This window comes from Lepisosteus oculatus, chromosome 20 (assembly GCF_040954835.1).
Source record: "Lepisosteus oculatus isolate fLepOcu1 chromosome 20, fLepOcu1.hap2, whole genome shotgun sequence".
Classification (NCBI taxonomy): domain Eukaryota; kingdom Metazoa; phylum Chordata; class Actinopteri; order Semionotiformes; family Lepisosteidae; genus Lepisosteus; species Lepisosteus oculatus.
Window position 1 is genome coordinate 3,435,133 of NC_090715.1, and position 26,569 is coordinate 3,461,701.

Consider the following 26,569-nt stretch of genomic DNA (forward strand, 5'->3'; position numbering starts at 1 on the left):
CCTAATAACTTCACTTTCATCTCCCAAACGCTGGCTCAGTCACAAGAACACCAGCCCCTGTCCAAACTGTGTGCTTAAATCCAATGACCAGGGCTGGAGTGCACTGTGAAATGAGCTATAGTTTGTCCTTCACTCCACTGTGGAGGGAGTCTCAGTGAAAAAAAAACTATTTGGATAACTCTTTCTAAACTGTAAGTGATAGAATTTTCCAATGAGATAAGGAATCCCAATATTCTTAGTTGTAGTAAAGTGCTGTGCAATAGGTTGAATTAAGGTAATATCAAAAATTTTAATTGACTTAAAGCTTTTCAGGCATGGCATACCTTAAAGATCCATGAGGCTGCTAATAAAGAGAAATCAGCAGAAGAAACATTAATTTTTTAAGAGGCGTCTGATGGACTGCAACATTACTCCTTCAATGGAAAGAGGGTCAAAGTAATGATCAAGCTGTGAAGAATTTCACAGCAGGCCAACACCCTATGCACTGTGCTTCTTGTGGCAATTGTCTTTCAAAAACACAGGCAGCATTTGTTTTTCGGGAAAATATGAGTTAGCCACATTGCTGAGAAGAAAGGACAATGAGGTTCTGTCCTCTTATAATGAAAAGATATGATCACATCTGTCAAGCTCATTCTCCTTTTTACTTCAGCCCCCTGCTACAGTTCAAGACTTAGGAACAAATGCTTGTTCTGGCTCAGGAGTGTAGTTCTGTACCTGTGAAAGATTGCGCACATCACCTTTTACATGTGTCAAATATCTTCCACATTCTGTTTAATAATTGCACTGGAAAAGACTGGAAAACGTGAATAAGAAACAGATAACAGGCAGAGGTTTAAAACACGTGTGAAGTCTACACATTCTATTAGCAGTTCAGAGGAGAGGTTAGAGCTTTGGGCTTTGTAACTCAAATGGGCTTTATAACTTCAATTGTGAGTTCAAATCCCAGGTGAGACTCTTGTACCCTTCAGCAACGTAATTCACTCAGACTGCTCTAGTAAAATACCAGCTCCATACATGGGTACAAATGTAATTCACTTTGGATACAGACATCAGCTAAATAAATTAATAATAATGGCTCTATTATTGATTTGCTTAGCATATATTGATATATATATCTGTTGTCTCCTAATGGCATATTTTACAATGTGACCTTCTACACACATGGACAATGTCTATATAATCTTTTGAGTCATTTTAAGAGTCATTTTAATCCTCTCATCTCTTATTTAATCTTCCCTTCATGCCTGCTTTTCTTCTCTTTTATTAGTGAGGGTGGATGTATTCTGATCAGACAGTCATCTGTTCATTTAGTTCAGTGCCCACTGTTAACTTTCCCACAGATCATGTGCTCCGCAGGAGCATTACAGGCGATTTCGATATAGCCTGACAGTGCCACACTGCAGGACTCATTCACGCTTCTGTTCAGCATTTAAAGCCAGGCCCACACTGTCAGTTGAAGTCTGACAGAGCTCACGAGAGATGCCAAACTCGTCGGTCTATCTTTTGATCAACTTAAAAAAACTAATACCACCCCTAAACCTCAAAGAAAAACACTTCCTCTTTTACAGAGCTGACCTCTGTACATGCATTTTCATTGCATTCAGTGAAGCCACTAAAAATCAAGCTGGTCGATCACTGAACATGTGAAGTTCTCCCCACATCCTTTTTCTAAACCCTTCATCACGAACCACAAAATGGACATTAAAAAAAAGTATTTCTAAAGCACAACCCGAACAGAGACTTAAAACACATCTTAAAACCCACTTTGTGTGTAAATCCTATAAGAGAAACTGGGATGCTGTGTGATGAAACCCTTTTTAAACATGACTGCAAAATGTTTAATGTTAACTTACCCTTAGGTCTCTGCATTTGAAATGTAACTTTTATATAAAAAAAATTAAGTATGTATTCTGTCACTTAGAAAGGCAAGAAGTCAACACATTAAAGAATTTGTTTTCAGATCTTAACCAGATACTGTTGCTATGTTTAGCAACTCTGAACTGAATTACAAGCTTTTTTCAGCTATATTTGTATAAGAGGCAGCCAGTTTTAAATAGCAGAAGACAGTAGTTAATGAATTGCCATGTATCTGAGCTATGGGGATAATTCTACTGGTGTTCAGCATTATTGTCATGTGTATAGAACCACCATCTATTGGCTTTTGATAATATAATCAACACAGAAAGGCCTAAAACATCTGTTTCTATTGCCTATGACATATACTGTATTACATTACAAAAATATATCTCAGACGCATTAAAAAGTGTAACTGGCTTTGTCATAATTCTGTTAAATCCTTCTCAGAGACTACATTCTGTATTATTTTCTGTGTTTGAGCATCTTGCAGTCAAGTTTTTAATTTACAACAAATGCAAGGAAATGTTAAAATATTGTTTCTGATATGCTGGATGTACATTTCCACCAAATCATCAAATGAATGAAAAAAGAACACAAATTCTATGCAACCACTCGCTCACCAGTGCATGTATTTTCATGTAAAGGTATAATTGTTACCGCATAATATGTAGATCCTGCCATGACATATCAGCAAAGGTGCACAACAAAGCACTGCTATAGCATTGTTAAAGCGTTTCAATGTAGTTAGACCTATTGTATTTCAGAGGGTGGTGCAGATTAAGGAAGTTATTTACCACTGTTCTGAAAGAGGACAATCATGGTCTCCTGTTTAAAAAGGAACTAGATGCCTCATTTTAAAGTGTTTCTCTGCAAACTTCTTCCAAGGCTTTTCTTTAAGACAGAATGTTTCTGACTGGGGTTTGGCACAGTGAAGTAGGGCTGGGGCCCTGGGTTCTGTTCCAGACCTGGAGTGCTGTCTGTGTGAAGTTTGGATGTTCCAGTGTTGCGTAGGTTTCCTCCCACATGGCTGTGTCTTTGTGTGCCCTGCAATGGACTGGCAGCCTGTCCAGAGAGTTTCTTACCTTGTGCCTGTTGCTTTCCAGGATAAGCTCCAGCTCCCCTCGACCCTGTACTGGGGCAAGCTGTTAGATGTGTAAGGTATTGATTAAAACACCCATTCATCCATTTTGTTTTATGTTAATTTTCTCTTTGGGGGGAAAAAAAAGGATTCCTGGAATCGCATAGCCCGCTGAGGGCAGGAGGTTCTTCAGAGGACAAACGTTTTTTTGATAATGAAGTTCTTTCTTACTCGAGATAAGGCTGTGTTGCAATGCTTGCATGCCAGTCATGACACAGCTGGGAAAATATCTACTTCTGCACAAGAATCATCTAAGGACGGCCGTCATAGCTCACATGCTCACATTCTAAAGCACAAGGGTAAACACAGGCCACAGGTTTTCAATCTTTGCTCTCAAACACTGGTGTCAAGCCACCTTTATTCTGGTGGACAGTTTTTTTCTCAGAAAAACAACAGACCCCCATGCTTCGTCTGCTAACAAAGTGGCACAATAACTGAATTTTTTATTCAAGTGGGGACTAAATTCAGTTTGTAACAACACGCAACCCTTATCAATTCATTTGAACACATTAATGTGGAAAGTGGGCTGAAGTCTGACTCTTTTGCATTTTCAAGAAGGCCTGACAAATATTTCCCTCCTGATTCCAGCCTCACCTCACACACACATTACTGTAACAAGTCATTGCTGAGGCTGCTGATAGGGAAACGCTCCATTTCTCCTGTCTAGTTTTCTCTGTTGAAACTTTATTTGGCAAAAACAAATCTGATAAAAAATCAACAGTTCCCACACCTGTCAGTACATTCCAGTGTTAGATGGGCCAAAAGAGTGTACCAGCCCTTTACTGAAAGATTGGCCCTGCCTCGGGCCTCCTGGTAATCTCTGCAAACTCAAAAAGAGTGAGGAGTTTTTTTCTATAACAAAAAAATATTGAAAGAAACTGTCCTTCTCTAATCTGATCAGTGCTTCCCGTTGCCAGAAAAAGGAATGTTAAAATGGATACTGCCCTCTGCAGGACTGAAGTGGTACTACAGCCTCCATGACCTGAGCTTCTGCACTCAGTGTTAAATTTGGCTTTCGAGTTTCTCACAGATTGGATTCATTAACGCTTCCTTTTTCATAAAGAGATATATAAAATCGACTTACATTCCCTTTTGCTTCTGGGTAGTCTGCCATTCCTGGTGTAGAATACTTATGAGCCAACAGCTTTGACTGGCTGTCCTGTTCCACTGACAGCGAGCAGCCCTGTGTGACTGACGTGGCCGTACAGATAAAGCAGAATGGGCAGGGGGGTGCAGACTGGGATTTTTTGGGGTGCTTATCTAATTTCACTGCTAGCAAAGTGGCACAAAGTGGCCTCAGGCAGCTTCCTGGAATATTACTGTAACACACACTTGCCTTAAGACCCTCTGAGATGGTCAGCAACTCAAAAAGGCTTGTTAAAAAACAAAAAACGACTGGTGGAGTCACGGCCAGTAAGAATCACCAGCGGGTTCAACATACAAGGCACAGTGAGGCAGAGATCTGAGGTTTTCGCTTTTGCTGTTATCTCCTGTCATTTGTTTCCGCATTATGGACCTGGTGGACACTGCACTCTGTTTCTCTTTACATACATGAATACAGGGGCCAAAAATAATGAAACAGTTCAAGTAGCAGTAGGTCAATGTAGTGAACTATGATTTAAAGCTCGTGAGTGAGACATGGGGCAGGATAGTGGGGCAGTGGTCAGCATCGCTTCCACGCGGTGCTGGGGCCCTGGGTTTCATTCCAGGCCTAGGGTGCTGTCTGTGTGGTTTTCATATGTTCTTCCCGTGTTCAAGCGGGTGTCCTCCAGGTGCTCTGGTTGCCTCACACAGTCCAAAAACATATCTGGAGGTTAATTTGCTTGGGGTAAAACTGGACTCCTAGGTGTTTGTGTGTCTGCCCATGTCTTGCCTTCACTGCTTGCTGGGACAGGCTCTAGCTGAACTGACCCTGAATTGAAAGAAGCGGTTAGAAAAGGGATGGAAGGATCTAGAAGGATACTGTATCTCCAAGTGCACCCCGAGACCATCAGGTGAAGGCTCAAGCCCCCTAAACTGCACAGCAGACGTGAAAACCTGCGCTCATCTTGTTCAGAGCGACGCACACGGCATCCGGAGAACCAAACCGCGCAGGAGAAAAAGACACTTCACAAAATAATGAGGAAAACTGTTCGCAAGGAGACAAATTTGCAATGTAGAGATAAAGTACTTTTAATAAAATTACAGGATTTTATATCAAAGGGAGGTCCTAATCCTTCTCGTTCATTTGAATGTTTTGGAATTTGTCTAATTCTAATCCAGTGACTTGTTTCATGCTGTCTGTTTTTGCAATGTAGATTTATGACACCAATATGTTCTTTTCCATGGTTTAACAGACTAGAAGGCATCATGGGAGGGTAAGTTATTGCAAACACACATTTTCCTGTATTTGGAGTTATGAGAATAGCCATTCTTAAAATGAAAGCCATAAATCATATTTCCAACTATTATGCCATTAACAAGAGCATGGTTCTGTCGTTTAGGTCATGCTAATAGTTTTGTCTGGAGTTGTGGGTATTTAAAAGCAAACATAAAGAAACGAAAGAAGGATGTGTTCAGTTCTCCCAGTAAAGAATGCATTGTCTGAAACATTCTGCCTCACTGGTGGTCCCTGCACACTCCCCTCCTTGGAGCCAGCCTGCATCTGCTATACATTTCACTCTCCTCTTATTCCTGCCTCTCAATTTGGATCCTAAATTCTGCCTCGTTGCGGTTTTCCAGAAAGACCCCATGACAAACTAGTGCTGCATTTCTTCACTCTTTGTGGCATTGGATGCCAGTGCAGAACATATTAAATTTGTTACTAATTTTAAACTTGGCAGAGCAATTCGTATGTTAGCAGCGGAGTTAGTGAAGGAACTAAGTTCAACCCCAGCTTGACCACAACCACAATACAAACAAAGCACAAGGAACAGTAGCTCCTATTTTTCAACCGACTGTATAGACAGTACACAAGCAGAACATATATATACACACAGAGACACTTTATCAAGAAAGTGAAATTGCTTTGGAAAGTAGCTGTATATTTTGTAAACGTGGATTTAGATTTTTTTTAATTTAAAAGAATTAACACTGTAAGGCTGGTGTCTCACCAGCATTTGATGAACTGCACCAGGCTGTAAGGTTCCAGCTGAGGTCTGGAGCACGGGCACCTGTATCTGATCAGGAGTTTAACACCTCCTGGCACAATGTGTCCAGATAAAGACTACAATCAATGATGTGGTTGTGGCATTATTGACAGCAAATTTATAAGTTTACACAGCCAACAAGGAAAATCAGGTTGGTGCAACTCCTGTTCAGTATCTGTTTAAGAGAGGCAAAATGGGCATTTTAAAAAACTCACATGCACTCAGGGTAGGTTGTCGGAGTATGGCGCATCTAGCTGCACAGTAATAACTGCTTGCTCATTCTGCTGAATCAACTACAAGCCCAGCATGTGCAGTGGTCAGGCCCTTCATTTCAACTCGTCCGTGCTCATCACAGGAATATAACCAGTCCAGCCTCCCTGGACTCATCATCTGCGAGGAAGTCTGTGTTGGTGCTCTCTGCCTCCCTACACAGTGCATGGTGCCAGCCAGCATGTGGTTTGCACAATCACCCGGGCTTGTTCTCCTCCGCTGCCAGAGCAGCTCCGGCGTCCTGTGGGTCTGTTCTGGGGTGTGTGAGGCACCGTGATGTGCGCCGAAGTCCCACGCCAGGGACTCCAATCAAATTCTATTAAAATCCTGCAAGCAAAAAAAAAAAAGATGTTCTGGCTGCCCCCAGCTGGATTCGGTGTTTACTTATTTATCCTTCCAGCGTTGTGTTTTCGGAACATTTTGTAAGTTGCAGATGTTTTCGCAAATGTTTTACCACAACTGCGTGAGTCTGAGCATTGTTTTCAGAAGTTTTTCAAATTGCAGCTTCACATGTTGTTAACAGAACTACTAGCACAACTGACAGCGTGCCCTGAGGATACCACAGCCCCCTCTTGAAGCACTTCTTGACAACGAGAATTGATTTTTTAAGTTGATTGTTTTTTCTTTCATTTACAATTGAGCATTATCACAAATGAAGGGCTTTGTCAGTTTGTTCTAATTGTATTTAGGACAAATTCTCTTCTGTTCAGAAGCAGTGCTTGCAGGGCAGAGTGAGAGGGGCTCTGTAAGGGCAGTGGGTCTGCTCACTTGGATCAACACTGTTTTTTTTTCCTAAGCAGTCACTGGTTTCCTCTATTTTTGTTGACAAGGTCAGAGAAATGTTCTTGTTTCCTTATTCTCTCTCTCTATTTGACAGAGTGCTGTGAAGAAACTGTTGTTTTTTTTATCTTCCAGAGTTTTTTCTATTGTCTCAATAAATGTGTTCAACTCAGTGCTCCTGGCTCTGACTGTATCTGTCACATGTGGAACTGCACTGACCTCTAGAGACCAATCCATCCACACGCGATCTGGGAACTCCTGTGACAGCTCTGGCACACTGCACCTAGGATGACAATGTGTAATTATGCCCAGGTTGAGCTGGATCTCTGGATAAGTGTATGCTCTGATGCAAAAAAGGGAACTGCACAGCTTTTCTACAGGCAGTTCAGACTAAAACCTTTGTAACCACAATGAAACAAAAGAGCACTACAAATTATTCAGAGCAAGATATTTCAGCTTCATCTTGTACCTTTACAAATGTTAACGTTTGTATGTTTCACACTACATATACACAATATATCCATTGTAATACTGAAAGATTAAGTTATTTTATTTGCTATTTTCAAGCTATTTATAGACCACCTTTGAGAATATTGATATTAACCATGACAGTTGGGTAAATATGTGAAGTACCCTGCTGTAATCAGCCCTTAGTTTAAAAGTAATATTCCTGCTCAGTAAGAAATGTATAATATCTGGCAAATCTGCAAGTATATATTTCAGAAATTCTAATTCTAAGAATGTCTGCAGGTTCCCCACCACCAATATGAGCAGGAACCGGGATGTAAAAAATGTTTTTTTTTAAATATCATGCTCTGGAAAGCTTGTTAAAAACCATTGCATTGTGCTGTGTGAGGTGTAATAGGATTAGCACAGAGCAACAAATACTGATATTAATAAAATATTAAAAAATGACCAGGTCTGATAGTCAAGCAGAATTACTAAGAAAAGACTTTAAAAACACAGCAGACATGCTAGCCGAAAGCCATGAGTCTTCTTCAGCTGGCTTTAATGCTTGTTTCACAGACCTAGGATAGTGCCCAATTTAGCTCGGTCAACATTGCAGGAGCATTTGGTGATACAAACTTCATTTAAAAAAATACTTAGATCGCCAATTATTTTGTGTTAAAGGTTCAACGGATTTGGAATCGGCACTTGTGTTTCAGTAGTTTGGTTAGATCCTGATTCCCCTAGCTGAGGGAAAGGCAGTCTAGCTGTGAGGATCAGGCTGCCCAAATCCCCCTCGCTATTGAGAGGAATGAGCCAGGGAGGTGCTCCAAGAGTGTGGTTCGGGAGGCAGGGGGGATGCAAGAGTGATATGAGAAGGGCAGTCTTGGGCGTGAGGCTTATATACCTGGGCGAGTGGAAGAGTGCGAGAGTAGGATCTGACCTTCCTCCCAAACATCTGTCATAAACTTAATTTGAACGTTTCAGCACATCGCTATGAGTGCTGTGACTGACCCCAGGATTCGGCCAACGTGGGGAAACAGAATCAGAATCGTAATTGGAAATCCTGGTGGGAGAGTAGCAGGACCAGGTCAATCATGTGCATATCACTAGTCGACTAGGAATGGGATTGTAGAGGTGTTGCTTGTGCACGGACGAGTGCCTTCACTGTTTGATCCACGCAGGAGCCCCGCTTCTTTTGTTTCCTGCAAGGCTGTAGACTTTTCTCGTCCTGGGCAGTACAGGACGGTTCATGTCTTTTCCTTAACTAAAAAGGCTGGGATGCCAAACATTCCTGAACCAGGAAGCAGACACATTACATGAAAGTACATTACAAACTGAGAACAACTGGGCACGTCTTTAGCTGAAGAGTTGTGGGAGTGTGGCACAATCTACCGAGCCATGATATAGAACCAATACCCTGGCTTCTTTCAAGAAATGGCTGATTGAGATCCTCAGATCAATTAACCACTAACTACCAAATGGTCCAGATGCCCCTCTCATTTCTAATTCCTCAAGTTCCTATGCTCTTATCTTCATCAGATGAAGACTTCAAAGTGGCAAGCACACAGGTGGATGTTACAATTGAACTGTGAAGTTCTGAAAACATGTGTGATGTGAAACTTGGCATTGGAACTGATAACTGCCACAGGGTTTCAAAATAAGCACTTTAACATTTGGGGACCACAAGCAGAGAAAAAATCAGGACTGGTCAGCAGATGTGCAAATGTATACTGTAGGGTCTCACTCTTCTTGTTCAAATTGAAATAAAAATCACGCGTCAGTATATCCCTTGCACTGAGTCATATCCTTTTGGGTTGTTAAGTGATTATTACTGGCCAATGCAGGAAACTATAAAACTAACATCACGCTATTGCTGGTAAAATAAATATTGATAGGGAATGTCTGTAATCATCTGATATAGGAACACTGCCCCCACAGCATCCCATTAATAATCCCCAGGTGGAAAAAACATTTTTCACCAAAGAGATGTGGTTCAATCAGAGATGAAGGCATCTTTTATATCAGTGCATACTGCTTGAATTTTCAAAAAAATGTTCTTACAATGTACTGGGTTTTCACTTTTGCCACCCCTATTTATCAAGACAAAATAGAAAAAAGAAAGAAAACTCATTTGAAGATGTCTGTCTTGATTTGCAGATGCTTCTACAGGAGGGGCTAACAGGATGTGACTGCCCAGAATCCAACAATGTGCCAAGTGAAAGAAAAGAGACTTCTGTACAGTGGAATAAGGAATAAATAAATTGTTTGTGCCACATTTAGAGAGAATTATGTCTTGCCCATTTTCATACTTTTTACACCCACATTGAAGAAAAGCAAACAGAGACCTTCTACTAGAGAGTCAAGCATCACTTTGGAATGCAACTCTCGTCCCCCGTTCAGTACAATTTAAAATTTTAAAAAGTTCATGTAGACTTAAAACCTACTGTAGGACATTTTATCACCAGCTGCTCTGTAGATCAGCTCAGCGCAATGTCCTTCACTGCCTAGTACTGCTCAGTGAAGATGAACAATACTGCATTTTATAAAATACACATGTAATGTTTTACTTTCACAGTGCAAAAGTAGTCTTTGAAGCTTCCCACAGAGAAGGAATAATACATCACAGGCATTATGTTGTAAAGGTCCATTCAGGAGAGCCAATACCAAAATAAAGCTTGTATGAATCTCCTTTTTTATAAACTATTTAAGGCATATTGGAAATTTTCCCAATTACTTTATCATGCAGCTCCTCAAAGCAGAACACAGAAAGATCATGTTTTTTTAGTTGTAAAGAGACGATTAAGAATGATGTATTAAAATACACACAATTGTTAAATTATGACAACATTTTTATGCACACATACTGTATATCTTCAACTGCTCTTGTGCATGAACTATTTGAAAACATTGTCACTGTTGTATTTTATCACACAAAATAGTCATTTTGTCTTCCGTCGGGATGTGTGTTGAGATGACCTGTACATCCTGGAGGAGCAGAGTTGGACAGTGCCTAGATCACACCTAACCTTGTCTTGGTTAGCCAAGCTCTGTGGAGACGGTTCTTGCTTTTGATCCATATTAGTTAATATATTATTCCCTGTATTTCTATCGGGATTTTCCTAAATGATCCCAAAACACTTCACATTTCACAAACAGGGGGGCATTTCATCCGTCATTGAAGGGCAGCACCCACCTGTGTGATGAGTGATGTTCTACTGTATATGGCAGTCACTCTGCACCAGCAGCCCCACTGTAAAGCCAATCAGGTGGAGAAATTAAAAAGTTCTGTATAAAAGAGAGAATTTAGGGTGGGCAGATTGTGCAGCCCAATGGGAATTCAAATAGGACACCAGGAATAACACCCCTACTCTTACAAGGAGTGCCAAGGAACCTTGGACCAAAATGACTCAGGATCTTCGTTTAACTTCTTATACAAAAGAGATATTTCTCCAATAGTACATGGTACCCAGTAACCACAATGAGGCCATGGTTTAGAGATTCCGGTCTAGAGGAAAAAGTATAATATCCCATATTGGTCCAGCAAACCCAATAGTTGAGCAGAAACCTTGCTGTCCTTAGAGATCTCTCTTCCCAAACTGACCGGACCCAGCCTTACTTAACTTTGGGCAAATCTGCTAATGGGATGACAATATTGGTAGATGCCTTCTAAACCCTCTTATGTATTCCACAAAGGTTATAGACCAACAATAAAAAATGAATTGTGCTAAACAGGGTTTGATTTAAACTGGGTAGTCAAAAATTACTGACCCTGCTCCAAGGATGATATTGAAAACAGGGAGTGTTTCAACAGTGTTACGAAACATGAATCAGAACTATCACAGCTTGTGGACATATTTTTAAAATTGCTTAGTTGCACAGAAGTCCCTTTAGTGCTGAGCGGACTTTAATAAAATTGATTTTCTGAGTATACCCTTTTAGCAGCTATAAGCTTGAAATATGAACCCTTCATTGTTGAAAGTGTTTCATTTTTGCCCTGTAACTAATGATCAGAGGAAGGAGTGTGTTCAAAAATTCTCCACGGCTGCCATTTCCATAATTAAATACTGCTAATAATAGAGCTTCCACAGACTTTCAACAAACTGGCACAGAATCGGAATGTGGTTTGCTCTTTTCATTTAGAGAAGTTTACAATTAGCGCTTAATGAATAAGTCCACAGCTGCAACGAAGTCTACATTTCCACTTCTGGTTCAGAAAAGAACAAATTGTGGCATTTATTTTAATGCAATGTTTTTTTTACCTGTTTCTTTGCTCAGTCTACTAATTAAAGGGGTATTATATGATACAATGAAATGCTCAGATGATGCAGTTTAATATTTTTAGTAGAATTGTTTTTGTGGCAAGACGAAATAGATGCTTATGTGAAAAAACACTGTCAACTATTTTAAACCACCACTTTGACATATAAAGATTAGATCACAGAGATATAATTAGGTATTCTGTACAACAGCTTTATGACAGCGCATTCAAAGAGAATGTGAGTTTCTCTGTGGAGCTGTTCCAATGGGAGATTTCAATTTAGTTTTAATTCAGGCTTCCAGACCTTAACGACATCACCGTCTTCCACAGATCAGCATGTTATTGTTTAGCCCTGCCATGGCAATAATTCTGTAACGACAGAAATGAAGCCGATAAAAATGTGTCGAGGAAACACTTCTATTTGAACTTTTATTAACCAACGGAAGATGTTGTTCATCATCTCAAATCGCGAGTGCTCCCAGTTGATTGTTTTAAAAGGTGAAAATATCAAATGAGGTTTAATATTATTATTTCTTTTACCTGGGACTTTAGCAGCTCAGCCTCTAATGCAGGTTTAGATGTCAAGTACTGTCTTCCATACCTCTGAATAAGATAGGAAGAGAAAGAGGGGATGGCTGATATTTCGCTATCCTTAAATTGTGCACAGCCCATCGTTTGCAAAAGGCAAGCCTTTGAAGGTGATGGAGGATTAATCCCTCACGCACTCTCCCTGAATAAAGTCTTGCAGACGAGCTCCAGGCTGAGCAGTGCCTGTTTCTGTTCAGAGCTGTGCAGCCAGAGCTTCAGGACACTGATGTGAGATGTCTGTTTATTGAACTGGTCCTGGTGTTGCTTTAACACAGAGACCTCGGCTCTATTGTTTCCTGCGCCCCGACTCTCCTTGTCCAATTCGTCAGTCCACGACAGCAGGCTGCCGCAAAAAATAATAAACGAGGAAAAGGAAAATTATATATGGAAATCGGCACTGTAACGAATTTGTTGGGGAAAAAAACACGGAAATGAACGGTCCAGTGAAACGCACATTTAGTGTCCGCAATTTACACATTAACAGCTTTTAAATTATTAAATAGATTTGAAAGAATAATTGACTATATACTTTAGCTTTTCTCTTTTTTTTTTGTTCAACAGCTAGCCTGAGGTATTTGACATTCACAAATGATTTGTAATGTAAATGACATAATTGTATTTTTACATATTTTAACATCAAACAGAATGATTGACTACAGAATTTCAGATGCCTACAGGTGGGGGTCAATTATCATTTGAATAATCGTGCTGCCACAGTAGAATCGTGTGGCCGTGAAGTGTGACATATTTTTATCTCTATGCATTTCAATGAAGTCAGACTGGTACATAAAAGGTTATCACCTAGGAAACATATTTTCCTAAGCACAAGTTAAACATGCAAGTGAGATCAGCATAGATATTCAATTTAGCCAGTCAACCCTAACCTATAAATATTTTAACAAAATCCAATGAGGGGATTTTATTTTTCTTCTTTGATCCCATTTCATTTGAGCAGCATGGAAAAAAGGGTGGGGGTGAAGAGGGAGAAAAATTAAAAACAAAATAGTCAAAGCATACTGAATGAGCTTATATATTAAGTGGGCTGTTTAATGTATCTGGCATTTCTTCGCCCAGGGGAAGACTAGGATAGATTTAACAATCAAGAGCTCCGCACTTGTGGCTACAAAGTTCAGGAAACATAAAATAATCTATACTTCTATGCTGACAAATCTCGCCTGACACCCCGCTCCATCTCCCTGAGACTCTGAGATCAGCATTAATCACACGTTACATAGAGTAAAATGAAGGTAAATCGGGCCAGGCTGAAAGTGGAATGGAGGTTATACAGGCATGGAATTTAATCAATAATGTACCATATAATACCCAACATCTATCCACTCCTTAAACCTCCTGTTATATAAGACACGCAGACACCTTAGAGAAACCATACAGGACAAATGCACAAACAGACACAAAGGTGCTTCTCCTTCCCTCTTGCTCTCTCACTTAATTGTCTGTTAGTGGCAAAGACATAAAAGCAATAGCTATTTCCTTCAAATTGCTATCTGTGCAACAAAAAAAAGGTCCACGAAAATGAAAAGACAAGCCCAGTGAGTGCAGTAATGACTGTTTTTGCTTTTTGAAAGCTGAGGCATGAATGACTCCTTGAAATCTGAGGGTGTTTAAGGAACAAATATACACAATCCCTATAATTAAAAAAGAAGAATTATATGCGGCAGGTAAAGAATGTATAATTATGTTGTTGTTTTTTTCCCCCCCAGTGAATAACGTAAAAGTGTCAATATATAAAAGGCAGGACCACTGAGGTAAACGATTTTCAGCAATGCAATTTGACAGGAGTCATGACCTTCCACTTCGTACAGAAATATACTGGGCAGAGGGCTGAAGAAGGGATTTATAGGCCGAGTTTGTCATTAACTCATGAATGATTGTTGTGTCTCCTGGTTAGAGAAAAACCGAGACCCGTCATTTGGGTCAATGTAAAACACAGACCTGGGATCATGTACTGTAACTCCCCTCAGTCGGACGTTTCCTAATCTGGGCATCACTAGCAAATTCCACTCTCACCCATCTTGGCCAAAAGGTGAGAACATATTGAACAAAAACCCTGCTGGAGTGCTGGGGGTTTAATTGGAGAATTGACATTGCTTTCTCAACAGCCACTCTGTTCCCCTCCGAGCTCTGTCAGCACAATGGAAAGCAACAGTTTTGTGAAGCAACGCCGCACAATGCTTTTGAACGCCTCATCTCCCCATCTCCCGTGACTTGCTTGTAACAGGGCAATGAAGTAATTCAGAAACACTACACCAACATACAACTGACAAGTTGCTCAACAGGGACTTGCATATAAAGAATTTTCAAAAGAAACTAAGAGCCAGATTCTCCAGGCCTTATTTTTTTTTGTTGTTGTTCAAACAATCCACCCATAGAGACCTCAATCAGCACTGTGGCCTGACAGTGGAGCTGTCACTCCTCGGATACAGTAACTGCGCTGAATTACTGGTAGTCTCACTGTACAGGCAGGCAGCATGGCTTGGGGTAAAAGCTCTAGCTATTTGTCAGTGTGCTACCCGTGTCAAAATGTCAAGCCCAGGGACAATCTCAGCAGAACCAGTGTGCAGGATGAAAGACATGGCTTGTGTTCTTACCAGAAATGTGTTGTCAGGGTCTTACCCAAGCTGCCAGTTAAGTGTCTCAACTGTGTAACTTTTACTGCTCCGGCCTCCTCTTCATTCACATCAGACAATCACACCATGGAAACCGAAATCTAAAAGTTTAGTCTGCGCTTGGCAGGTCTCTAATTTTGCACAAGCATTTATAGTCACGTAGTCCAAAGAAATATTAGCTTTACACAGATACAGCGGTATGCAGCACATATTGTCTTAGAACAAAATTTCACTGTAACAAAAGCATGTCATGTTACGCAGCTGCCATTTCCTATGTCTTAGTCGGAAATATTTATTTCTATTTTCTTCATCTGAATCCAGCATAGAAAGGCAATATTAAAAACAAGCTGAAAACAAAAACTAACAGAACAAACCTGTCAAGTGCAACCTACTGAAGCCATTTCTGCATATTATTTAAGCAATTGAGACTGAGATTGACTCCCACTGAACAAAAGCATCACAGTGGAAAACTCTCTATACTGTAGGTCAGACTCAGAGCCAGTGGTTAATGGCAGATTTAGGTCTTTTCCCCAGAAAAATTAAAACACACAGCTAGATAATAGTTGATTTGGTCACATTTACTGAGTCACCAGAGATTTAGGGATATGTTGATGTTCTGGTGGTGCTGCCATTGTCTGCCGAGCTTTTATTTCCCTTTTCAGCTCTTGGTCTTTCTTTTTTTTTCCCCTCTCAGCGTCCATCTGTTACCTTTGCTCTCCTCAAAACAGGAGCTCTGAGAATTCCCTTGACTAATTACTGTGTCGACACAGAAGGGTTCACACTTCTATGCACGTCTGCCATAACACATACAGGCTCCTCAGATCCTCCTGAGGCCTGTTGTTGACAAAATAAAAAATAAAAACAACTGCTGGACTGGAGGGACAGGCAGAGGAGCATGCTTTGGAGGGTTCGTAAAAATGTACATCTCACGTGCTCCCAATCAGCTCTTCATTTTAGTCTGGCTTATCGGTAGGCAAGACGCACAGTGCGTTTCAGAAAAATTCCAAAAATTCTTTAACAGCATCTCAAAGGGAAAATATTTTGAATTTTTTATTTAAATGACAACCGTTTATGTTTATTGATCAGAAGGAAAGTCAGCATTAGCCAGAGAAATAACAGACCCCACACTCCAACTCTTACTGGATGGATTAAACAATTAAAATGACACAAGTGTGGAAAAACTGTTCAACAGCTGCTAAAATTTTAGCTGACAGTTTTTCATGCAACATTCAGTGAAGTGTCATTTGACTGGAAGCTAGACCTTTGGTTGTTGTTTCAACCTATGCAGACAAAATAGACTGTATGCAAATGTCTGTATAATACAATCAACATCGATTCCTCTGTCTCAACATCCTGACCACCACAGAGACAGAATTGTTATTTTCATTTTGTAGTTGTGAAGTCTGAACCTTGCCCCCATGCCACAGCTCGTCTCAGCACTTCCAAGAGGCAAAGGCGCAGTGCGGATGGGAGGTGAAAGAGTTGTGCTCAGTGGAGAGACCCCAGTAATCCACTGAGGTCTGGGGACTGTGGAGGGCGGTGCTAGAAGACCACCCCCAGATGGTTGCGTTAGTGAGCCTCTACAAGGGGGGGGGGATGCTCTTTGATCTGCCAAGCCAAGACCCTTGAGGAACAAACCGGTTTAAGACGTTAATACGGACAGCCTTTCCGGTCACCTCCGTCTGGGCTGTGCAGGCCGGTGAACAGCCTCTCCCAGCAGTTCTGACTGGCCAGGCCACCAAGGCATCTCAGAAGAGACTCGAGATACAAACCTGGTTCCAGGAAACACTACCACGCTCCTTCAGTCACTGCTAATAAAGCAGAGTCTTTGAAGCCCAGATTGATGGTGTAGGTAGAAAGAGTCCATTATCATTGCATCTGCAGAGAGGGTGGGCTCTCCTGGGAGTGTGGGAAGAGCAGAGTTTAGGAGCCCACCCAGACTGTGGTACCTGTGAGAGCTAAATGGAGTGTTTCAATCCCCAGCCCTCCAACTTGTCTCCGCCCTCCACAACCCCACCTTCTCTTTCCTGCACAGCAAGCTCTCCGCAAATCTTTCTTCTTTGCAAGTTTACGATGATTATTTGCATTTGACAGTCTGTCCAAGCAGTAATTGCCCATGAGCAAAGAAAACCGATTGCAAAAATAAAAACAGGATGCATGGAGAAAAGAAGTAGTTCAATAACTATCCCTCCCACCCACCACCACCACCCTCTTTTCACTACTTGAAATACAAACCCAGACATCAATCATTAACGAGTTAATGACAAACGCAGCCCATAAATCTTTCAAGTCCTGGTCAAAAGAAACCAAGGCAGTTCCTGTCCAACAGCTGGTTAAGCAGAGCTGCGAAGTGCCTATGTTCCTATGATGTTCCTGTGATGCTTGCCAACACCAGCACTTTGATCTCTGCTTGTGTAACAGATAGCTCTGGGCCCAGGTCCTTACTGCAAACTGATCCAAATGACTTTACAAAAACAGGAGGCTTGCCTGAGCGGTGCCGCAGGAACAGCCTGAAATATTTATCACACTCAAGTGGCATTGATGACACACATTTCTTGTTAATAAGGACACCTACAGGTTGTTTCATCCCATGTTTTTATGTAAAAAGGAAGCTGAGGGTTTCAACAGTCAGCTCAGTGGCTCTGCCTGTGATTGGCATCATGGCAGAATCCAAGGGCTGCCTCATTTCATCTGTTGGCAGGGTTCTGAGCTCCAGTAGCAAGTTGGGTGGCAGCACTAGTAAACCGAGAGGATGTAGCTATCAAGGTCAAACTGCAAGAAGCCCTCCTTTCCTGCTTTTCCTGGGACACCTAAATCTACCGAGATCACCCCTCATCTTGTGGACCATGTCCTTTTAGGTTCAAAATGAAGAGCTTCACAAATTAAACAGCAAGGCAATTTCTAGCTGCGAAGTTTTAAAACACCATTCAGACTCTCCGAGTTTCATAGCGCATGTTTTTGCTTCACCTGCTCAATCCAGGTGTGGCCTGAGCATCGTCCACGTATCCAAAAAATCTCATGTCACATTACCAGACCTTCCAATTCATCCCAGCATCCCAAGGAGAACGACCAGCGCTTTCATGTTTTAGCATAATAATGAAGCCAAGTACTGTATCTACAGTGCTTGTTCATCTCATGCTGGAAGAGATTAAATTCTCTCTGCATTGACTGCCCTGCTTTACATCAATCAAATGCAATCGCTAGTCAATAATATCATATAATATCAATGTTAATGCGGCAATGTAGTAGACTGAAAATAATACACTATTAACATGTATTATCCTGTAGGATGATTTTTGCAAGCCTAGTTTAAATACTAGCATCTACATTTTTTTTTTACTTTTGCAATGTTATTTTATTTTTTTTTCTCACCGAATATATATATATATTGGCCCAAATTGAACAAGAGAACTATGTGCCCTCTGCCTCTGCTGATGAAAAGCAAGCAGATTACCTCTTTGTATCTCTGCGTCAGACCACATTCAAGCTGCTTCTCTCCAGGGCCTGCTCAGGCTGCTGGCTGGGGGAAGCTACTGTGCATGTAAATACTGGATTTTCTTTTTCCTGCACAGAGGTCACCAATTAGGAAAATAAGGGCATTAACAGTGACGAATCTCAGAATGGCTGGTACCTAGGGTATAATTTGCTTAAATATAAACTGAAACGGTTAAAAAGAAGGCCGGAAAAAAAAGAGAGCAATCCTACGACAGTCAACCCAGCCCTGGGGAGGAGGAAATTTATGGCAGCACTTTGCTCATTACACTGGGGAATAATCAGCCTTAAACAAACCTATAATTTCACAGCCTCTGAAGTCGACTAGAAGCCTATTCATATTATTTAGCTTCATCCTTTGACAGTCTGAACCACCCACACATATACCACTAACTGACCTCCCGGCACAATAATAAGGTACTTATCTCATAGAAACAGATTTATAAGGACAAGGCACTTGCTTAGCGTGGCCAGCAGAAATGACAGAATTAAACAGATCACCTGCCCGTGAGACCCTGGCAGCACAGCAGGCCTGTGCAGCTGTCCAGCCCACATGTCAGCCCTGGCTGACCCCACGGAATGCCTTTGATCTCCAGGGCTGCCACCGGCAGGCCTGACTGTCAGCGCCCCTCCATCGCCGAGCTGCGACTGTCTCGCACCTGTCCCCCAGTACAGGTGTCGGCTGCCGCCCCCTTCCCCAGCGGGTTCGACAAGCTGATTTATTTCCAATTTACAGAGCCGCAACATCCCAGAGAACAGCTGCAATTACTCATGTGACAGCCTTAATGTTTTCTGATGATTCTTTCTGAGCTTCTTCTTTCTCAGTTCTCTGCCTGGTCTTCCCGTCATAAGCCTAGATGGGGCTGGTGTAATCAGCCCAGTCTTATAAGAACTATGGTATCTGATCAGTCTCATATATCTCCTCTCTGGTGAATGGGTGGGTGATAACGATTAGTCCGCAAGGTCTTATTTTTAATTACAGCTCACAAATAACCTACAAAATATTCATTTATTTTTGATCAATTTAGAAAGCAAAGTGCTACTGATATAGATGGCACCAACACTATAGAACTCATTGAACATATCCTCTGCTTTTGCCTAAATTTTCCTTCAATGTTTTTGCAACTTAATCCATTGGCAGAGCAAACGAATGTTTATTTAGATAAGAACCAGTGCCCACATATCCTGTACAAGCCATTTGAGAAAAAAATAATTGTATCATTAATACTTTTATTATCCTTATTTTCATAAGGAATCTCAAATGCACTATATTTTGGGATAAGAACAAAAATCAGCATTGATGAGTGTATTTCAAACCACAATGAAAGTAAAATGTGCACAGTAAATTGTAAAACTTCCAATTTTACATCACAAAATGCACAGCGCCATGTTCTGGGATTCAGAACTAGGCACAAAACTTTCCAGGGACGTGAAGCAGCTTGTGAATGCATCACTTTTAACCCAACAGAAATATTGCTCTTGACTTGGAGACTCTTGCCAATAAATGGAACTTACTTTTTAACTGTTTACGCAGATCACATTTCTGCAGTGAAATACATGCAGCACAACCTGTACTTATTCACTCAAACACTGCATTACATTAGTGATTACAGTGACTAGTGAGCAGGAAGGGCCACATCACATCACAATTCATGGGAACTCTTGCTCTAGCCCATGGGGAGACCAGGGGTTTGTGACAAAATGGCATCTTATGGCACTTTCACAAAGTTCATGATTTGGTGCTTAATTCAAAATTTGTTAAATTATTCTGTACCATCAATAAACTGTTACCAAGATATAATAACCTGTCTGAGAAATTGGGACTGCAGTTTCCCTTTAAAAAAATAATTTACAATTCTGCCTTTATACTGAACACATTTTAAATGTTTTTGGCATTATTTTCATTAATTGAGAATTCGAGACTAACCATGACACACTACAGTGACTCTGACACTACTGCTCAAGCACTAAACCACCTTATTAATGGGAGAGGGGATTGGGAACAGGTGAAGAGGGGATTTAACCTGCTGAATGCAAAGTCTGATGAAAAACAAGAAAAATACTGAAAGCCACCAGTAAACCCATATGTGTCATCAGGTTGTGTAACCTCAGGTGGGCTCACCAGTTGTGGAGACCAGCTCAGTTTTGAGATTAAATCAATGTTTTTTTGTAGACCAATGTGATGGAGTGAGTGTGTGGCACAGACATGCAGAGAGGTTTGCTAAATGTCATGTACAGCAGACTAATCAATGTGATGGTCTGGGCAGGAGAGTCTGGTCTCTACATGGCTCCTTTTATAGCAATCGATAGCAACCTGGCTGCACGGCACTGCATTCACCAAGATCGCTGCCCTTCCTCATCCTAATATGACAGCACACATCCTCGTGCTGCTTGTGTAACATCAACACCTTCCTGTACTTCAACATCAAGATTTACTTTCCTGTAAATGAGAAAGCTGTACTTTCATGGGATGACATGTGGCATCTTGGGCTCAGAGACCAGTGAACATGCATGTTATGAGAGGAATGCTAAGAATTCCAAGACACATGATGCATGAATCTGATATAAAGCTTGTTTTGCAGATGTATGGTTTGCATTGCTTCCAGTGGTGGCCGCACATGCTACTGGCCTGCGACTTTCACACAGTAGGTCCCCTGTTGATGACAAATTTTAATCAGCATAACAAATTGACCCTTGTCATGTCTTTTCAGTAAAACGTCTCTGCACCTGCAACAAAAACCAAGTGCCGCGTTCCTGATGATAGTTGTGAATTTCCTACAGTTAGATGTGATTGGTGTCTTTCAATGCACAGTATGTTATAAAAGCCCTTCACAATCTGTTCCACAGCCTGCCCCTCTGTTGGTGAGGCAACCCCAGTGAGAAGAGAAAACCCACACACATTCTTTTAATTCATAAAGGAAATCCGACTCTGGATTCCAAACAAAACAGAAGGAAACGGAGTTAAGAGCAAATCAAAGGGCGAACGATTCTGATTCAAGGGGATCAGATGTTTCCTTTATTGCAGGTTGCAGACCCTCAATCAGGCCGATGAAAGACTGATCTGTGTGGAGGTACCTGGCAGGCAGCAGGAATAGCCCTGATCAGGTGTAGCAGGCTTGGGTTTCACCATTTTTGCTGACAGATGAGCAGGTAGCCTATGCCCAGCCCCCTTCACCTGGCAGTCTGGGGGCTTTGCAGCACACAATATAGATATAAAGCAGAGCAACTGGCTCTTATACTGACACTACGTCCGTGAACCCTCAGAAAAGGTGTAAATCCATGCACATGAATAGCAGTATTATTATTTTGTAGGACTGATTTAATATTATGACAGCAGCTATAGGGCAGATACGTGGAGTATGTAGATTTTGAAATCATTTTATTATAATATTGACACTGAGATATTTTCTTAGTCTTTCAAGATTAGGACAATAGCTCTGGTCGCCTATGCAATCTGGCAATGCCATGTTTGTATGTACACAACCATATCTTCCCAGTTCGTGCTTTCGGGATCGAGTACAGTAAGGGCAGGCGCAGGGAGTCAGGAACAAGCGCTCTTTTCAGGCCCATTCGAGCGACACGATTCATGAAATCACAAGCAGAAGTTTGTGCCAAAACCCCGGCTGGTCTCCTGTTTGAGAAAGCACAGGTACACAATACATGGACACCAGCTATAATCCATACACAGAGCTCAACACTAATCCTTTCAAAACACACAATAGTATGAATTACATCTTTTTTTTCTTGGCTCTTTCTTTTAAGTTGCGTTTCAGAGAACAAAAGCATTTGGTTACGCGCTCAAGGTTATTTCTCATTTCGGCTTGCCAGTTCAGTTTATGATGGAAGCCAGGACAAATCATATTAGCGTTTATCTAAAGAACACGAAACCTTTTGGCTACTTTTGAATGTGGTTGTGCCAACAAACATTATTAAGAGGGAAGAAAAATGCTTTTAGAAACCTCTGCCTCCGCTGAGAATATAAATTAGTTCCTTCATGTGGCCTCCATCATGGATGAGCTGTGATTTGGAAGCTGTTGGCATTCTGACAGACGATTACTATTTTAATGTAAAACAAGCCCAAGAAGGCAGCTCAAATGACTGCTTTGTTATGAAATAAATGTCACTGGTAACAAAGTTTACAGAGATGCATTTGTCTACAGCTTCACACAGTCAAGGGTCATAGCTGCAGCCTGTCAGGAGTGACAAAAGCCGAGGACGGAACCAGGGTGGGAGTAATTAAACAAAAAAAGATGAGCTGATCTCCTTGCATCCGTTGTTCTGACCAAAAGAGGACCAGGAGGCAGATTTTCATGACTCCACCCGATCCACTGTGTAGAGAGGCTCAGAGAGCACATAGTCGGTACTGTGCTTCACCCAGACTGGTGCTGTACTTCAGTGGGTCTCATCCTTTATACTGTACATGATACACTCTGGGATTCTTAGAGATCAGAAGCTCTACATAGAGACTAAATAGCTTGATATGCTACAGTGCCCATTCACAATGACAAGTCGCTCTCAAGGGTTAAGTCACTCAGGTAAAGCACAATATCAGTTAAATTGGATAAAAACTATGAAACCTCGACATTTGCATTTCTTCTCGAAATGTTTACTGTTGTCATATAATCTCCACTGCAATACCATGCGATTATGAATTACATCATCTCAGAAGCAGGGTACTGCTTAGTAGATCGTAAAATTGTCTATCGATCCAGTGAAATGCCCATGTTACCACTTTAAGATTTAACTCATGTTATTACTGTAGTACACACTGAAATTAAAGGCTTGAAAACAACATCTTACAAAAATGACAAAAACACCCATAGCAGTTTTTACAGATTTCTTTTTTGAAGCTAACAGGGTGTGAACGCCCCAGGCAGCACTTGTGTGGGACTGAGACTTATTCATCAGATGCTGCCTTTTATTCCTGCAGTTGATTCTGAAGCCGCAGAGAAGAATGCTTCTCGGTTATGAAAGGATGAATGAAAAGGTGCCAAAATAAAAATAAAAAATTGTCCACCTCGTGCTTGCTCAGTTACATCACTCAATCGTCTTTCAATCGCACGACACCAGCCACCGAATTGTAAGTTTTAAAAAATGACTTTCCTTTATCTAACGTGATACCTGGCAGGTTTATGCATACCTCCTCAAAAGGCAAGTAGAACCATTAGATCAGGCAATTCAGAAACAGCATTAATCTTTCTTCTTTATCTCCTGACACATGAACCGGGCACACCCAGGCCTTGAACCAGCTCTGCTCTCCGCTGATAATATCTGTGCCAGGGGACAGGCCTGCCCAGAGCTCCCTATTAACACAGATATCAGAGCTCTTTGCTAAAAGGCAACAATTTGGACTGACTGTGAACTGAAACCCTACTTCTTGCTGACAATCTGCCTGATTGTAGTCAAATGCCAAAAGAGAGAAAACAGCTCAGCAATCACTGCAGACAAGCACCCTGAGGCACTAGACAACAAAGAGATGTGAACTGGAGCGCTGAACGGAGAAGGTAGTCAAAATCATTGTAATGTCAACAAAACTCAAATGGTTTCTTCATTTTGCGTTGAAAATAACAAGCATTTTAAAAAAAAAGAAATCCATTGATGTTCAAATTTATGTTATACACAAATGCAAGGTACAAAACAATCCCTGGAATATAAAATTATATCCCATGATATGAATACATACCATATTATGAAATAGAATGGAGACTAAATGTTGGTTGTATTTAAAAATGCTATTTATACTCTTTTCATCTCTTTTCATTTCCTATATACTGTTGTGTAAAAAGCTTAGTCGCTGCCAAATTCTACTCCTTTCACTTGTGTTTGCCCAGTAACATTTTCTACTGTGATTTTAACCATTTTCTTTTATGCTAACAGTTCACCCGGATAAATCTGTATCTGTGCAGTGGAGAAAGTGATTTTCACAAGTGTAGAGAGAAACAAATGATGTCAATGAGTCAGATAGATCTGATTGGTGATATTGATGGATTTACTACTACAGCTCTTCTTACTGGCTGCTCCTGTGCATTTTACCCACAGATGCTGTGTTGGCATTTTTGAAGACTGCAATCCATGAAACAAATCGTTGGCTAAATGACAAGCTGAGTTTCTGCTTACCCAAACCAAGCTGTATTTAATGGAGTTCATAACAGAAGTTCAAGAGAAACATTTGAACCTCATATCGCACACTCCCCTTCTCCTAAAAGCTCCCACCAAAGATTTCTGTTCACATATCTGTCTCACTGCGATGGACTGCCATTCCCTCAGCTGGGTGAGTCACACCAGCTACTCTCTACATATGTCATCCTTCTGTAACAGTCTAACTGAAGTGCTGAAATATCTTTGTAATAATAACAGGTCACTCTGTGGGATACTGTGAGTGAGTCTGTGATTCACATATATATATACTTTAATTCTTGATTGTATCTATGCAAACAATGTATATGCAGTATGTAAGATGTGTGTTTCCATTGGCTGTTGCTGGAAGTAAAAGTTTGAGAAAAAAAATTACACCTCTTCAATATTTTGCTCTTCTATTTCTGAGGAATTTCTCCTGGTATTTTAGCACCTGCACACCAGAAACGGAAACCTGCATCCCCTAACAATTACGGGGAGAAGTCAGAACCCGAGCTAAAAAACATCTTTCCGAGTTCCAGGTTCTTCGGTCCAGGGCACAGCGCTACAGGGGAGCCCTGAGCAACTCTGGGTCTGAGACATTCTGACGCAGAGCACTACTTCATGATCTGCAGCGAGATTTTCAACTGCCCTGAATACGTACATCGTGAAAGATCATGACTGCTGTACAACACCATGGAAAAAGCAGACTATTCCCATGCCAGAAATATTCTATTAAGACATCTTATGGATAGGATCGAGAGTTTAACATGGAACCCAAATGAAAGATCTCCGTACAGAAGGATCCCACTCCATCCATTGCGTCTGTCCATCTCCTTCCTCACCTAAACATCATTGGAACCTCAACCTCATTCCTGCGAAACTATCTTTACAATAAGCTTCTCTAAGGAGGGAGGGGGGTGTCACTCAGTGGGATTTAAATGTAAAGATAACGCAGAAGCCATAATAGACAACAGGCTGTGAGCACAGTCTTTTTCTGGTGTGGTGATGAGATGAAGGAGGGGTGAGAGTGGGGGGGTGGAGCACCAGTATATTTAACTAGGACTTAGGGTGCTTGTCTCCCTTTGCTTTTAATCAAACCTGTTGATCGGGCCAGATTAGTGCATTCTGCGCCGGTTGAGCACATTTGGTGGTTTATACCCTTGATCTCTGTTTAAGGAGGCTTACTTGTCTCTGTTTGAGGTGGCTTACTGCCACAGATTAGGCGAGCCCCTATTTTATTCACATCGTTCCAGCCCTGTGGAAGCGACACCCCACTCTGCTCTTTTCCCAGTGAGGTTGCCAGTCTTGACATTACAGCCTGCATGAGCAGTGATCTCATGCCCACCCCAATGCACCTGTCCTCCGATCCTGAGAGAGCTGGGAGCTCATTGCTGAGGTCCAGATAAACTGCCACCACCCATGCATAATCGTCCAGAGGCACTATGTTTTATCAAAATGCACCAAGATACCAGATAGTGTCGCGTGTTTTAAAAGTCTGCCTACACCCTACGTACCCATGATAACACCATTGTAGAGACTCAAACTCAAGTAATACAAGTGCTTCAGACTTTTGTTCAAAAAGGTAGAAGAGGTACATCAGTACTCATTATAATATATTACTTTTGTCACAGAAGAGGTGACAATATGCATTCCGTTTTGGGGTACTATCATCAATACATACATGCCTGTTGTTTTGGGGAAATGGCTGCAATTATGAATGCTATTCTGTAGTCGTTATTTAGCCTCTGTGAAGACGCTATGCTAGCTGTATAGCACTGCGTTCAAATAAATGGCCTGCCGCCATTTTGCACGTATTGAAATGTAAAAACAATAAGAAGTGCTGCTCATATCTTCCGTACCTAGC

General features: G+C 41.3%; 1 long non-coding RNA gene across 2 annotated transcripts in view; it reads right to left on the reverse strand.

Moving 5' to 3' along the window:
- Window positions 1–5,205: 5,205 nt before the first annotated feature.
- LOC107080052 (uncharacterized) overlaps window positions 5,206–26,569 on the reverse strand; it is a 49,678-nt gene continuing 28,314 nt past the window's right edge. For both annotated transcript variants that reach the window (XR_011182798.1, XR_001480953.2), the window contains 2 exons: window positions 7,393–7,456; window positions 5,206–6,720 (listed from right to left, as the gene is read on the reverse strand). This is a non-coding gene — a long non-coding RNA (uncharacterized lncRNA). The remainder of the gene's footprint in view (window positions 6,721–7,392; window positions 7,457–26,569) is intronic.